The 12,063-nt window shown below is 37.1% G+C and overlaps 1 long non-coding RNA gene across 1 annotated transcript; it reads right to left on the bottom strand.

Moving 5' to 3' along the window:
• Positions 1-1,965: 1,965 nt before the first annotated feature.
• On the bottom strand, positions 1,966-3,550 carry LOC137234656 (uncharacterized). Its single transcript, XR_010947858.1, has 3 exons — positions 2,893-3,550; positions 2,100-2,293; positions 1,966-2,038 (listed from the first exon to the last, which is right to left on the bottom strand). It is a non-coding gene; the product is annotated as an uncharacterized lncRNA (long non-coding RNA).
• Between the last annotated feature and the right edge of the window lie 8,513 nt (positions 3,551-12,063).

The following is a 12,063-nucleotide window of genomic DNA, read 5'->3' as shown; positions in this document are numbered from 1 at the left end:
GTTATGATACACGGCAACATATACACATAGCTGCAGTTTTTCTCACCTTGCAGTTTATTCAAGGTATCAATAAGGGGTCGTGTGCAGTTCAAATAGTCTTCTAAATATTTAAAATCACTATCCTGCATGGTGTTTGTTATTCCCTCCGCCTCACTGAATGTAATAATGTCGTCGCGTAGCGAAACAATCAATGCTAAACTATCGAACAAAGAGTTCCACCTAACACATATTGGCTTTGTCAGAGGTTTTCCAGGATATTCTATCATTATTTCTCTCTTCTTCGGGGAGCGTAACAAAGACCACAGAGCCTGACAGCGGTTAAATTAATCGTATGACTGGCGCATCTCATATGCACCGAAAGCGATGGCTTTGGTCGGAACTGATGAGGTTCATCTTCGGGTAAGGCTGGTTCAGCATCGAATGGTATTTGGGATGATGCATTATTGCCGACATATGGATCAATTGTATCATCGTCTTCGTCATCATCGGACATAAAATCAGTAGCGCCTTCTGCAAAATTAAGTTTAAAATGAAAAAAATTAAGAAATGTTCCGAAATGTGGTTTCTTTTGAGAAACTCAGCAAACTCGAATAGGGTCTACACACGCTGAGTCTCACTCGCTAGCCATTCGTGTACGTGTTACATCCACGACAAAACCAAAGGGTTTTTGATTTGTTTTATTCACCTATTCAATCAAACCAACAGTTTATGCAGTATTCTTAGACTTATGGGAGAAATAAAGCACAGTTCAGAATCGCATCGTAAAACTTTGCAAAATATGTGAATAATGAAAAATTGCTTTGGTGAGATAGCAACGCTTAAAGTATCACATCACAGTGATGGGAACGATTTTCAAATCGGGTCAGAAGTACGAAAGTTATATCAAAATTAGTATGTTAGGTATATAGCTTAATGTATTTACATAATTTTACAAAATGTGTACGTTTAAACATTATATAAAAACTAAGACAAAATACTGGCTTTTCATTGAGGTATTTTGCAACCTTTGAAACCGTTATATGGCGGGTTTGGGCAAAGGAGATGTTTAATGGGGTGAATCGTTTTTGTAGTGGAACGCGAGTTTTTTTGAATAGAATAAACATAGTGTTTTCATGTTTTTTTAATGACTATAGATTTGCGAAGTCTCAACCCATTTGCAATTTTTTTTTAAATTTACCTTCCTAATCTAACTCTGTGAGTATCTCAACGAAATAAATGATTTACAGATTAACATTTAACAATTACTGTCGCACCCTGAATGCTTATAGTTCTAAAAGGTTTCGAATGCAACGCGGCAGTTCTAAGTTGGTTTTTAACGAGCAACTTATTACATAAACTTTGTGTATTGTTGCAACGCATGCTCATTTTAGTTAGCCAAAAATATGCTTTAGTCAGGCTGTCATCGTGTGCAGATCCTACATTAAATCCAACACACACCATTCAGTCTGGGTCTCTTGCTCCCCCGTCACTCTTTTGTCGTAACACTCTTTCCAATTAAACAACTAACGACACCTTTTTACTTTTACTTTTTTCTTTCTTCGCTATCTTTCACTACTTTCTATTTTTGTCCTTCTCACATTTTTCTATCTCGTACTTTATCCCGATTTCCTTCTCACACCCCCACTCCTCTACACCAAATATGTACAGCCCTTTGAATCGAATTTAGCCTTTTCCTATGGAAGGGCGTGACTCGGCCTACTTTTTCAAAATATATTTCAGACTATAGTGTGTCGAGTGATCACAAGAACGCTTATAAAAGAAAAACACACAAACATACATACACACGCTCATTTCTATTTTCATGTTAAAAATATTTACCGTCATGCGTCAGAAGAGGAATTTTAATTCCAAACTCATTATAAGCCTTCACAAAATTCGACCCGTTGTCTGTTACTGTTGAAACTAACTTTTTGTTGTCTAAGCCAAATGACAAATGAATTTCGTGAAGAAGCTCAGCAATTCTGTCGTAAGTATGAGTTCCTGAAAATCTTCGATACGCAATAGCAGCTGATTTTATTGTAAAAGTTTTGGAATCAATCTAAAAGGGAATTTCATAAATAGCATAGTGTTGAAACCGCTTTAATTTTCTGAAATTTTACCCAATGGGCAGTAACTCCCAAAAATCGCCTGGTACTACTCGACCAAACATCAGCCGTTGTACAAACGTAATCAACATTTTTTAATATGGTACGAAGTTCATCCATATTTTCAATAAATCTGTTTTGTATGTGCTTTCCCAAGGTTCTTCTAGATAAGTGGTTCATATGCGCACTTTCATCTTTTGATAAAATATCTGTGAACAATAATTAAATAAAAAGTATTTAACACTCAGTATAAGTGAATTAAAATGGGTTGGTGTCGAAATTCTGTATGTACAAAATTCTGTATTGCAAAATTCTGTATTAAAATATAATGCTAACAATGTTAAAGAGGTCATGCATTCATAATTCCGGAAGTCGAAACACCGGAAATCAATATTATGGAAGTCAATATTCTGGAAAAAGCCAATCCAACACCGTCTGCGCCATGCACAGTAATTCTGCGTAGAACACCTTTCTGTATAGGCGGCCTTCGGCCGCGCTTATAAAAAATAACCCTGGGCAACGCCATGCCAAGTCCGGGTGTGTGGTATGTCCTTCTGCGTAGTACACCCTTCTGCGTATGACGAAAATCACAAAACTTGAATAAAGCAGAATTTTTCGCATTAGACATGCAGAATTTTGAAAAAGCAGAATTTTAAAAAGCAGAATTTTAGAAAGGAGAATTTTAAAAAGCAGAATTTAAAAAAAGCAGAATTTTGTTCAAGCAGAATTTTTTTGCAATTTACAGAATTTTGTCACCCAGAATTTTGTAATACAGAATAATGACACCCTCCCAACTAAAGTTATTCACCATATATTAATTTTCTGAATGACGGCATTTCAACTGTGGAAAGGGGACTCATACTTTCGAGCACATAGGTAACAACATTGTCTTCATATTTTTTCTGACGGCTCGAACGGTTCAATTTTTTTATAGCACCAGATGTACTGTTCTCCAGCTTTTCCCGTTTTTTCTGCACATAAGGCTTATATTGATTTTCATAAGCTTCTGTGTGCACTCTCTAGAAGAAAACATGCAAATTAAAACAAAATTTTTTCGTATTACGCAGATATCGAAGTTATGTCACTTGAGACTTTTTTAATGTTATGTAGGTTGTATCATACGGCTATCTTCAGCGGGTGATAGAGGCGCAGGATGAGACCGTTATTGTACCTTTAAAATCAGGTGATCGAGTCTATTTGTTATTTTGTTGTCTATGCTTAAGATGTCACACTTGTCTTATCTGTAGTGGAACAAACAAGAGGGCAAAAGGGAAAGGATATGGAACTTCTACTGGGGAACTTCTAATGTTTTTTTAACGGAATGGGAACCGAAATATAAAATATAACCGATAAACAAATGATTTTATGTATAATGCCCTGAGCCGCTAAAAAGTATTAAAGATAATACCTGCTGGTACCAACAAACAACATTCCACTATAAAATTTGAAACTCCTGATTGTAGCTTAGATACTTCTTTACAAATGTGCAAGTCCTGGATAACGGACGCGACATTGGCACGTAGGTTGAAATCTGCATAAAAGGGAGCATAATCAGCGCATTGAATATATATTAAAATATTTAGATAGATAAACATTTTGTGGACTTTAAAAATTTAAAATACTTATACATATACGACCATATGCATATAATGCGGTTTATCGTGACAAGAAATAGAAGTAATTTTTTAATGCTTGTTAAAGTATGCAAACAGTTATACAAAGTTTCAGTTTTGTTCGTAGAGTAAACCGATATAAACTTATAGGACATTATTTGAATCAACCTATGAAAGCGGGTTTACCGACGTGGTCTATTTTAGACGCCAATAAAATATCCTACTTTAATTTTCCAGAAAAAAATTATTTCATTTTTTTTTAAGTACACATAACTATTTAACATCTGAATGCTGTTTGAATTCCACGTGCAGGTTTGCTTATAGGAAAAAGTTTTGTTGTTTTTTTCTAGGGGACGCGACACTAGGGTAAAGGTAGAATCAATTTATATAGAAAATAACAAACTTACCTTAAGATGGCTTATAAAATTTGATGCCGATTTTATTCTACCTCTGATGTATTTTCCCTGAGGGCACAGTTGGCACTTAGCAATAACTGATAGTGTACAACTGCTAGCTCCAGAAAACTCTGGCACAAAAAATATTCCATCTAAGTACGCGGTAGAGGAACATGCATCTTCTAATACTTCAATATTTCCCTGGGGGTTAGGTTCAGCAATATTCAAGTCCGACACAATATTGCTGATACTCGATCGCGAATCCTCATCGATTTGTATTGGCGTTGACATTGTAAATATTTTATATTATTATTTAATATATCCACTTGAACACTTTCACTGAAAATCAATATTACAATTAAAATGTCATTTACCCAGTCTGCCCTGTCTTCAAAACGTATTATACTTTTGCTCGGAATAACAGTATTCTAATAAGAATATGTACTATACAGAAAACTACTCGTGTAAACAAGTCGCTCATTTACTTCAATAGTGTCATAACTCAAAAACCATGACTTTGAGTAAATAACATAAAAACGTAATAAGTATCATGATGTATGTTGTATAAAAAAAATCTTTGTGGTCCGTTAAAAATTAATCACGTGCTATACAAATGAAAAGATGCCTTTATATGCACACCAAATGGTAGTTAAAATCTTTGAATGGCTCTCCTGAAAAATTTTGTTTTTTGAGTTATAACACTATTGAAGTAAATGAACGAAATGTTATATTCGATTTAACCCACTTATGCCAAATGCTCTACATATAGGACACCTAAATTTTTACATACAAAGCGAGACATGTTTTATTATGTAGTGTTTACTTTATTTACGGATTTTATGTTTGTCAATATATAGCGGTCCACAGTACAGTAAGTTTGTTTTTTGCGGCAATGTGTGTGATGTCCAATCATAAACTATCAACATTTTCACTGCAAGTTGAATTTTTTCCAATTGTTAGCTAAAAATGTTATATTGTATTCAATTTTGAATTAACAAGCATGGTTTGCCAATTGCTTGTTTTCGGTGTTGTTTTTGTTGTACCGTTCCATAGGGGTACTTTTTATAAGTATAAACCCCACTGTCAATGGGAAGGCCTGTATGAAATCAATTTTTTCCAAAACATTTTTATAAATCCATAACAACAATGTCTTTCGACTGTTGTTTTTACTAAACATCAATGCAAAGCACTTTTAAAATATTTACTTACTTTTGATGGGTGTATCTGGGTTAATGGCAATGTTGGCTGCCAAATCACGGCTGCCATACAATGTTTTCATTTCGGTTCGAAATTCATCAAAAAAAAAAAAAAATTACCAAATTTGATAAAGGACCATATTTTCTTTACTTTTGGTATAGACAAATTGTCACTAACAAAAAGTTTTCAATTAGGTTTTTCGCCGGCCATCGTATTGCCTCAATCCATGATAATTAAAAGGATGCTCAATCAAGCAAAGTCCTTTCAACGTTCCCATAGTTTGTTTTTCTCCCAGAGAAAAATTGAGAAATATATTAAAGTCGTGCCTACTTGCTAAAAAATACCAAAATTTACCAAAAATGACCATCGGGCCAAACGTGGTTGGAAAGGACCATTTTTGGTCCAAATGGACCAAAGTGGCAACCGTTATGCATGGGTTTGCCCAACCGTTCAATAGCTCCTGAGAGAGCGCTAAATACCCAGAAGCAAACTTGGAAAATTGTGTCTCCAAGTAATAAATTTGCGTATTACTTTTGGCGACATTTTTAACTGAGCATACATTCAAATTACTCCATATAACAATTTCAGGTCAAAAGAAACTTTTTTCAAATCAAATTAAACTTTTTTCAAATCAAATAAAATTTTTTTTGACCTATGAGATGTAGAGGTTTTGAACCTTGATTATACACTCAAAAACTACATATTTCAATGTTAAAAGTGTGCTACTAAAGTGTATTGAACTACATACATATATCGAAGCCCGAATGGAATATCACCCAATTTCGGCTGCCGATTTGAATGCGCCACATCCCAGAAAACTTTTAAAACAAGGGACTTTTTTCCAAGAATGTCATACCTCATCACGAAATTAATCCCATATAACCCATTGGGAGTCCCCAAAACCATCCCGAAATGACCCCCAAATGACCCCGAGGGAGTCCCCAAAACCATCCCGAAATGACCCCGAGAGAGTCCCCAAAAAGATCCCGGAATGACCTCCAAATGACCCCGAGAGAGTCCCCAAAAAGATCCCGGAATGACCCACGAAAGACCCCCAAATGACCCCGAGGGAGTCCCCAAAACCATCCCGAAATGACCCCCAAATGACCCCGAGGGAGTCCCCGAAAAGATCCCGGAATGACCCACGAATGACCCCGAGGGAGTCCCCAAAAAGATCCCGGAATGACCCCGGGAGGACCCCCAAATGCCCCGAGGGAGTCCCTAAAAAGATCCCGGAATGATCCCAAATGACGCCTAGGGAGTCCCCAAAACCATCCCGAAATTACCCCGAGAGAGTCCCCAAAAAGATCCCGGAATGACCCCCAAATGACCCCGAGAGAGTCCCCAAAAAGATCCCGAAATGACCCCCAAATGACTCCGAAATGACCCCGAGGGAGTCCCCAAAAATATCCCGGAATGACCAACGAATGACCCCCAAATGACCCCGAGGGAGTCTCCAAAACCATCCCGAAATGACCCCCTAATGACCCCGAAATTACCCCGAGGGAGTCCCCGAAAAGATCCCGGAATGACCCACGATAGACCCCGAGGGAGTCCCAAAAAGGTCACGGAATGACCCCGGGAGGACCCCCAAATGACCCCTAGGGACTCCTCAAAACCATCCCGAAATGACCCCCAAATGACTCCGAAATGACCCCGAGGGAGTCCCCAAAACCATCCCGAAATGATCCCCAAATGACCCCGAAATGACCCCTAGGGACTCCCCAAAACCATCCCGAAATGACCCCCAAGTGACCTGAAATGACCCCGAGGGAGTCCCCAAAATCAACCCGGAATGACCCCCAAATGACCCCGAGGGAGTCCTCAAAAAGATCCCGGAATGACCCACGAATGACCCCCAAATGACCCCGAGGGAGTCCCCAAAACCGTCCCGAAATGACCCACTAATGACCCCGAAATGACCCCGAGGGAGTCCCCAAAACCATCCCGAAATGACCCCCAAATGACCCCGAAATGACCCATAGGGACTCCCCAAAACCATCCCGAAATGACCCCCAAATGACCCCAAAATACCCCGAGGGAGTCCCCAAAATCATCCCGGAATGACCCCCAAATGACCCCGAGGGAGTCCCCAAAAAGATCCCGGAATGACCCACGAATGACCCCCAAATGACCCCAAATGACCCCGAGGGAGTCCCCAAAACCATCCCGAAATGACCCCCTAATGACCCCGAAATGACCCCGAGGGAGTCCCCAAAACCATCCCGAAATGACCCCCAAATGACCCCGAGGGAGTCCCAAAAAGGTCACGGAATGACCCCGGGAGGACCCCGAGGTACTCCCCTAAACCATGCCAAAGTGTCCCAGAAATTACACCCAAACGGCCCCCAAAAAACCCCGCGAATACTCCCTAAAATCAAGTCAATATTACCCTAAGAAGCTTCAGAACTACACGCGAACTGGTTGCGCATATGGGTATATTTTGAGGGCATCTCGATGGTTTATTTTTTTATTTTTGAATAACTGAATAAAAACTAAAATTTTATTGTTATTCCATATTTTGTAAATAATGAATAATAACTAAACTCTTTATTCAAAATTTGCAAAAATAAGAATGGACGTTTATCATCAGTTAGAATATTTTGAATAACGAGAAAATGTTATTCATTATTCAAGAAATGCTTGAATAAAAAATAACTTTTTATTCATCAATCAAAAAATTTAAAATGATGAATAATTTTTTATTTTTTATTTTGATTTGTTTCATTTCAAAATGACTCAACCCTGGTAAATACAACATTTGGCACAAGCTATCAAGCAGTCGTTGTGGCCCAGCGTTTATGATGTTGCGGTTGCGATCGCGTGGCGCGAGTGTGACCACCGTCAAAATATGAAATTAAATTCTTAAAACAATTTTTTTACTATCTGTTTTGATTTACTCTTATTTTGCGTTCAACTCGATTTTCCATTTATATATGCACAGGTAATTCTCAAGCTTGTTATGAAATGTTTTAAGTATATATGCAGATTACGTCATCAACTCAGAATAACACTGGATCACAAATTCCAATTTTTTTTTCGCATCAGAGATGCCATTATGAAATTCCTATGTAAAATCACCCCCTGATTCCGAAAATCAAGGTTATTTTTAATTCTATGGTAACGTTTTTGAGATATTTACGAATTACCGTTAAAAAAAAAAAAATTTGGTCCACTTAATCATATATATCTCAAGGACGAATTGAGCAATTTCAAAACAGTTTGGAGCTTTTAAAAAGTAATAAAATTTGCTATAAACTGTGCATACCACACTGTTTGCTTGGCCCTGCAGGTTCAAAGACAATAAACAATCATTACGGATTTTTAAAATTTTTTTTGTAAAAATATAAAAAAATGTGTACTTTGCGAGGAAGGATCTCGAAAAACTTTTATTTTTTTGCAGATTTTTCTTTTTTTCTCTAAGTTCTGTTTTAATACAAAAAAATAAGCTTTCACTCAACAAAATCGATATACTAATACAAAAGTTATAAGCATTCAAGTAAATTTATCCATTAATACTTAAGTACCCTACTGATACAAATGTTTTAGTATTCGTATATCAGTTAGTTAGCAGGTAGATTTTCGAAGGATTATTAGATACAAAAAACTGTTAGTGTCGTTTTCTCAAACCCAGGTACATTTCAAGCAAGAGCATATTTTTAAGGCAGTTAATGTTTTCTTTGTAGAAATAGGGAACCTTTTTGTGTACATATGCTATTATTTGTAGGGTACTTAAGTTTTACTATATGGATATATTTATTTGAATGCTTATAACTTTTGTTTTAGTTCATCGATTTTGTTGAATAAAAGCTTATTTTTTTTGTAATGAAACAGAGATTACAGAGAAAAAAAATCTGCAAAAAAATTGAAAAAATCTATAATGATTGTTCGTTATCTTTGAATCTGCAGGGCCTAGCAAAAAGTGTTGTATTTTTATTACCATTTAAAATCTTCAAACCGTTTTGGAATTGCTCAATTCGTTCCTGAGATATATATGATTTAGTGGACCCATTTTTTTTTTTTTTTGAAAAACCGGTACTTCGTAAATATCTCAAAAACGTTAACATAGAATTAAAAATAACACTGATTTTCGGAATCAGGGGGTGATTTTACATAGGAATTTCATAATGGCGTCTCTGGTGAATTTTGGCTGTAAACCAATGTAATTTCTCAATTAGAGAAGTATATGAAAAAATGCATATTATGCGTTTTTTCTCAAATTTTTTGACTTAAAATATAATTTTTTTGTTACTAATATTTTTTATTAAAAAAAAAAAAAATAAGTGGTACTTATTTATGCCTTCCCACTCCCACCAAAATCAAGCACAAACCGTTCTTAAATTGAGAACTAAAAGTGGTTAATCGACCACAAATCGTTCTCAAAGCATGAGAATGAAAAATCTTAAATCAAGCACAAATAGTGCTTGAAATGAGTACAGATGATTCACACATCAATACCTAACTGGTCATACGAACGGTGTCCTTGGAAAAACTGTTCTTAAAGTAAGCTCATCGGTCACGAGTAGTGATAGAACGATACGAGCACTGAGTATCTATACTTTTCCAAAAAATACACGAGTGTTTCGTACTCTATGCTTTTTTTCAAGTACTGAGTAAAGTATCGATACCTTACCTCGATACTTTTCTCCGGTACTATACCAAGTGCCGATGGTCTACATGTTTAAGATCAACAAAGTTCAGTCCATTAACACAATAGCTTGAGCATAAATTGAGATTCTCGTCAATGTGGAAAAGCTCCGCATTTAACTTAAACGAACTTTTTGATAATGGTGGAGTGGGAGATGATTTCTGCATGTGGTGGTAAAAGAAAAGTATGTGTTTATTATCCAGAATCACTAACTCCAACAAAACTATGAAAACCTGCTAAAAATAAAATTTCAATACATTTTAACTTGTCATGCAAGAGAGCGCTTTCGTTCTACTGTGAAATTTTGGTGGATGGAGTTATCAGCTTTTACAGCATCTTCGACGACATATTGGTATTGAAAATTGTCTAAATCAAATTATATACATGCCTACTTTCAAAAAAGGGGAAAGGAACATACTTTACACAAATACTGCTGAAGTGGTGAAATTGGATGAGTGGATAAAAAAAAATTACGATGTACAATATAAATTTATTACAATTTTGTAAAATTGGTGTGGCGCCGCCTACATTAGGCAGAAGCAAATTTAAAAGTTTTGCAAACCGTTAGCAAAAGCCGTTGATATCACCTTGCAATGTGGCGGAAATAAATGTAAGGGGCTATAGCCTCCGAAGAGATTTAAGACGGGATCTTCTTATTTTATGCCGACTACGCTAGGCAGATGAGTTTTCACTGAGAGCTTTTCATGGCAGAAATATACTCGGAGTGCTTGCGAAACACGCCGGTTGGCACAGAGAAGGAGCGACTGGCGCGCCTTGTTTGACGGCCATGACCGTTTAAACGGGTAAGCGCCAATTAAGTAAGTAAGTAAGCCTGCGAAACACTACCAAGGGGCGACCCCTTCTAGAAAAGTTTTCCTCTAGTTGAAAAAAAAAACGTGTTTCTGAAATTTTGATGTTGCTTTACCCGGGGCTCGAACCCAGGATGTTCTGTGTGGAATGCGGAGCACGCTACCATCACACTACGGCGGCCGCCGGAAATATGATCCTTGGTATTATATATAGATACGATCAAAAGCGGACAATCCTACTTAAAAGAAAAGTGGCTTACAGTTTTAATCTTAACAAAATTTTCAAAATATATTTGGTATGTAACAATACTCGTACTACCAGTAGAAATAGACGTATCAAAATCTTTTGATACAGTCAACCACGGAACGCTACTGCAAGACTTGTAAGGGTCCCCTCTTCCTCCTAGTCTCAAAATGTGGACCGCAAATTATCTGTCTGTTCGGCAGACATCGGTGCAATTCGGGAACGTAGCATCTAAGCCAAAAAGAATGGTGTTCCATCGCCGCTTTTGTTTAACTTCTACATATCGAAGCTGTATGTCCTGCTTGCGACGTGTCCCGACATAATACCACCATCTTTTCAATTGCATGGGAAACCGCTCTTGAAACTGCAGATTTTATTGGACTCCTGTTAGAGGATATTGATGACAATTTGTGAGTGGTTCCACCTATTGGTTGGGGCGAAGCGCTGTTACAACAACAACAACCAGTAGATATATGGATGGCAGTGCAAAGCAAATAAGTTCTATTTAAAGTTCTGTTGAGTTAATCTCCCCACAAAACGTTTGATGCCATAAAAAAATACGCGATTTACCTCCGTGGAGATTTAGACCTTTCTCTTGCAATTTGCGTCGTGCTACATTTTTTTATGGATATTCTGAACGGTACCTGCAAGGCAGATGAATCTTCACTGGGAAGCTTTTCATGGGAGAAGTATATTCGGCTTACTTGCCAAACCGCTGCCGAGGGGCGACCCTGTTTAGAAAAACTTTTTCTAACTGAATTTTTTTTAAACGCCATAAGTCGATCAAAAATATTTTCAAATATATCCTTAAAATATATGTAAGAGCACACAAATGGGTATATAATGTTCGGTTGCGTCCAAACTTAAACTGCCTTACTTGTTATACCCAGCTGTACTTGTACACAGGGTATTATAACTTTGATTGGATACCGGTTGGTTGTACAGGTATAAAGGAATCGAGATAGATATAGACACCCATATATCAAAATCATCAATATCGAAAAAAAATTGATTGAGCCATGTCCGTCCGTCTGTCCGCCCGTCTGTCGGTCCGTCCGTCTGTCCGTTAACAC

The sequence above is a fragment of the Eurosta solidaginis genome, chromosome X (genome assembly GCF_040869045.1).
Source record: "Eurosta solidaginis isolate ZX-2024a chromosome X, ASM4086904v1, whole genome shotgun sequence".
In the NCBI taxonomy this organism is placed as follows: domain Eukaryota; kingdom Metazoa; phylum Arthropoda; class Insecta; order Diptera; family Tephritidae; genus Eurosta; species Eurosta solidaginis.
This window is presented reverse-complemented; position numbering and strand designations above follow the sequence as displayed.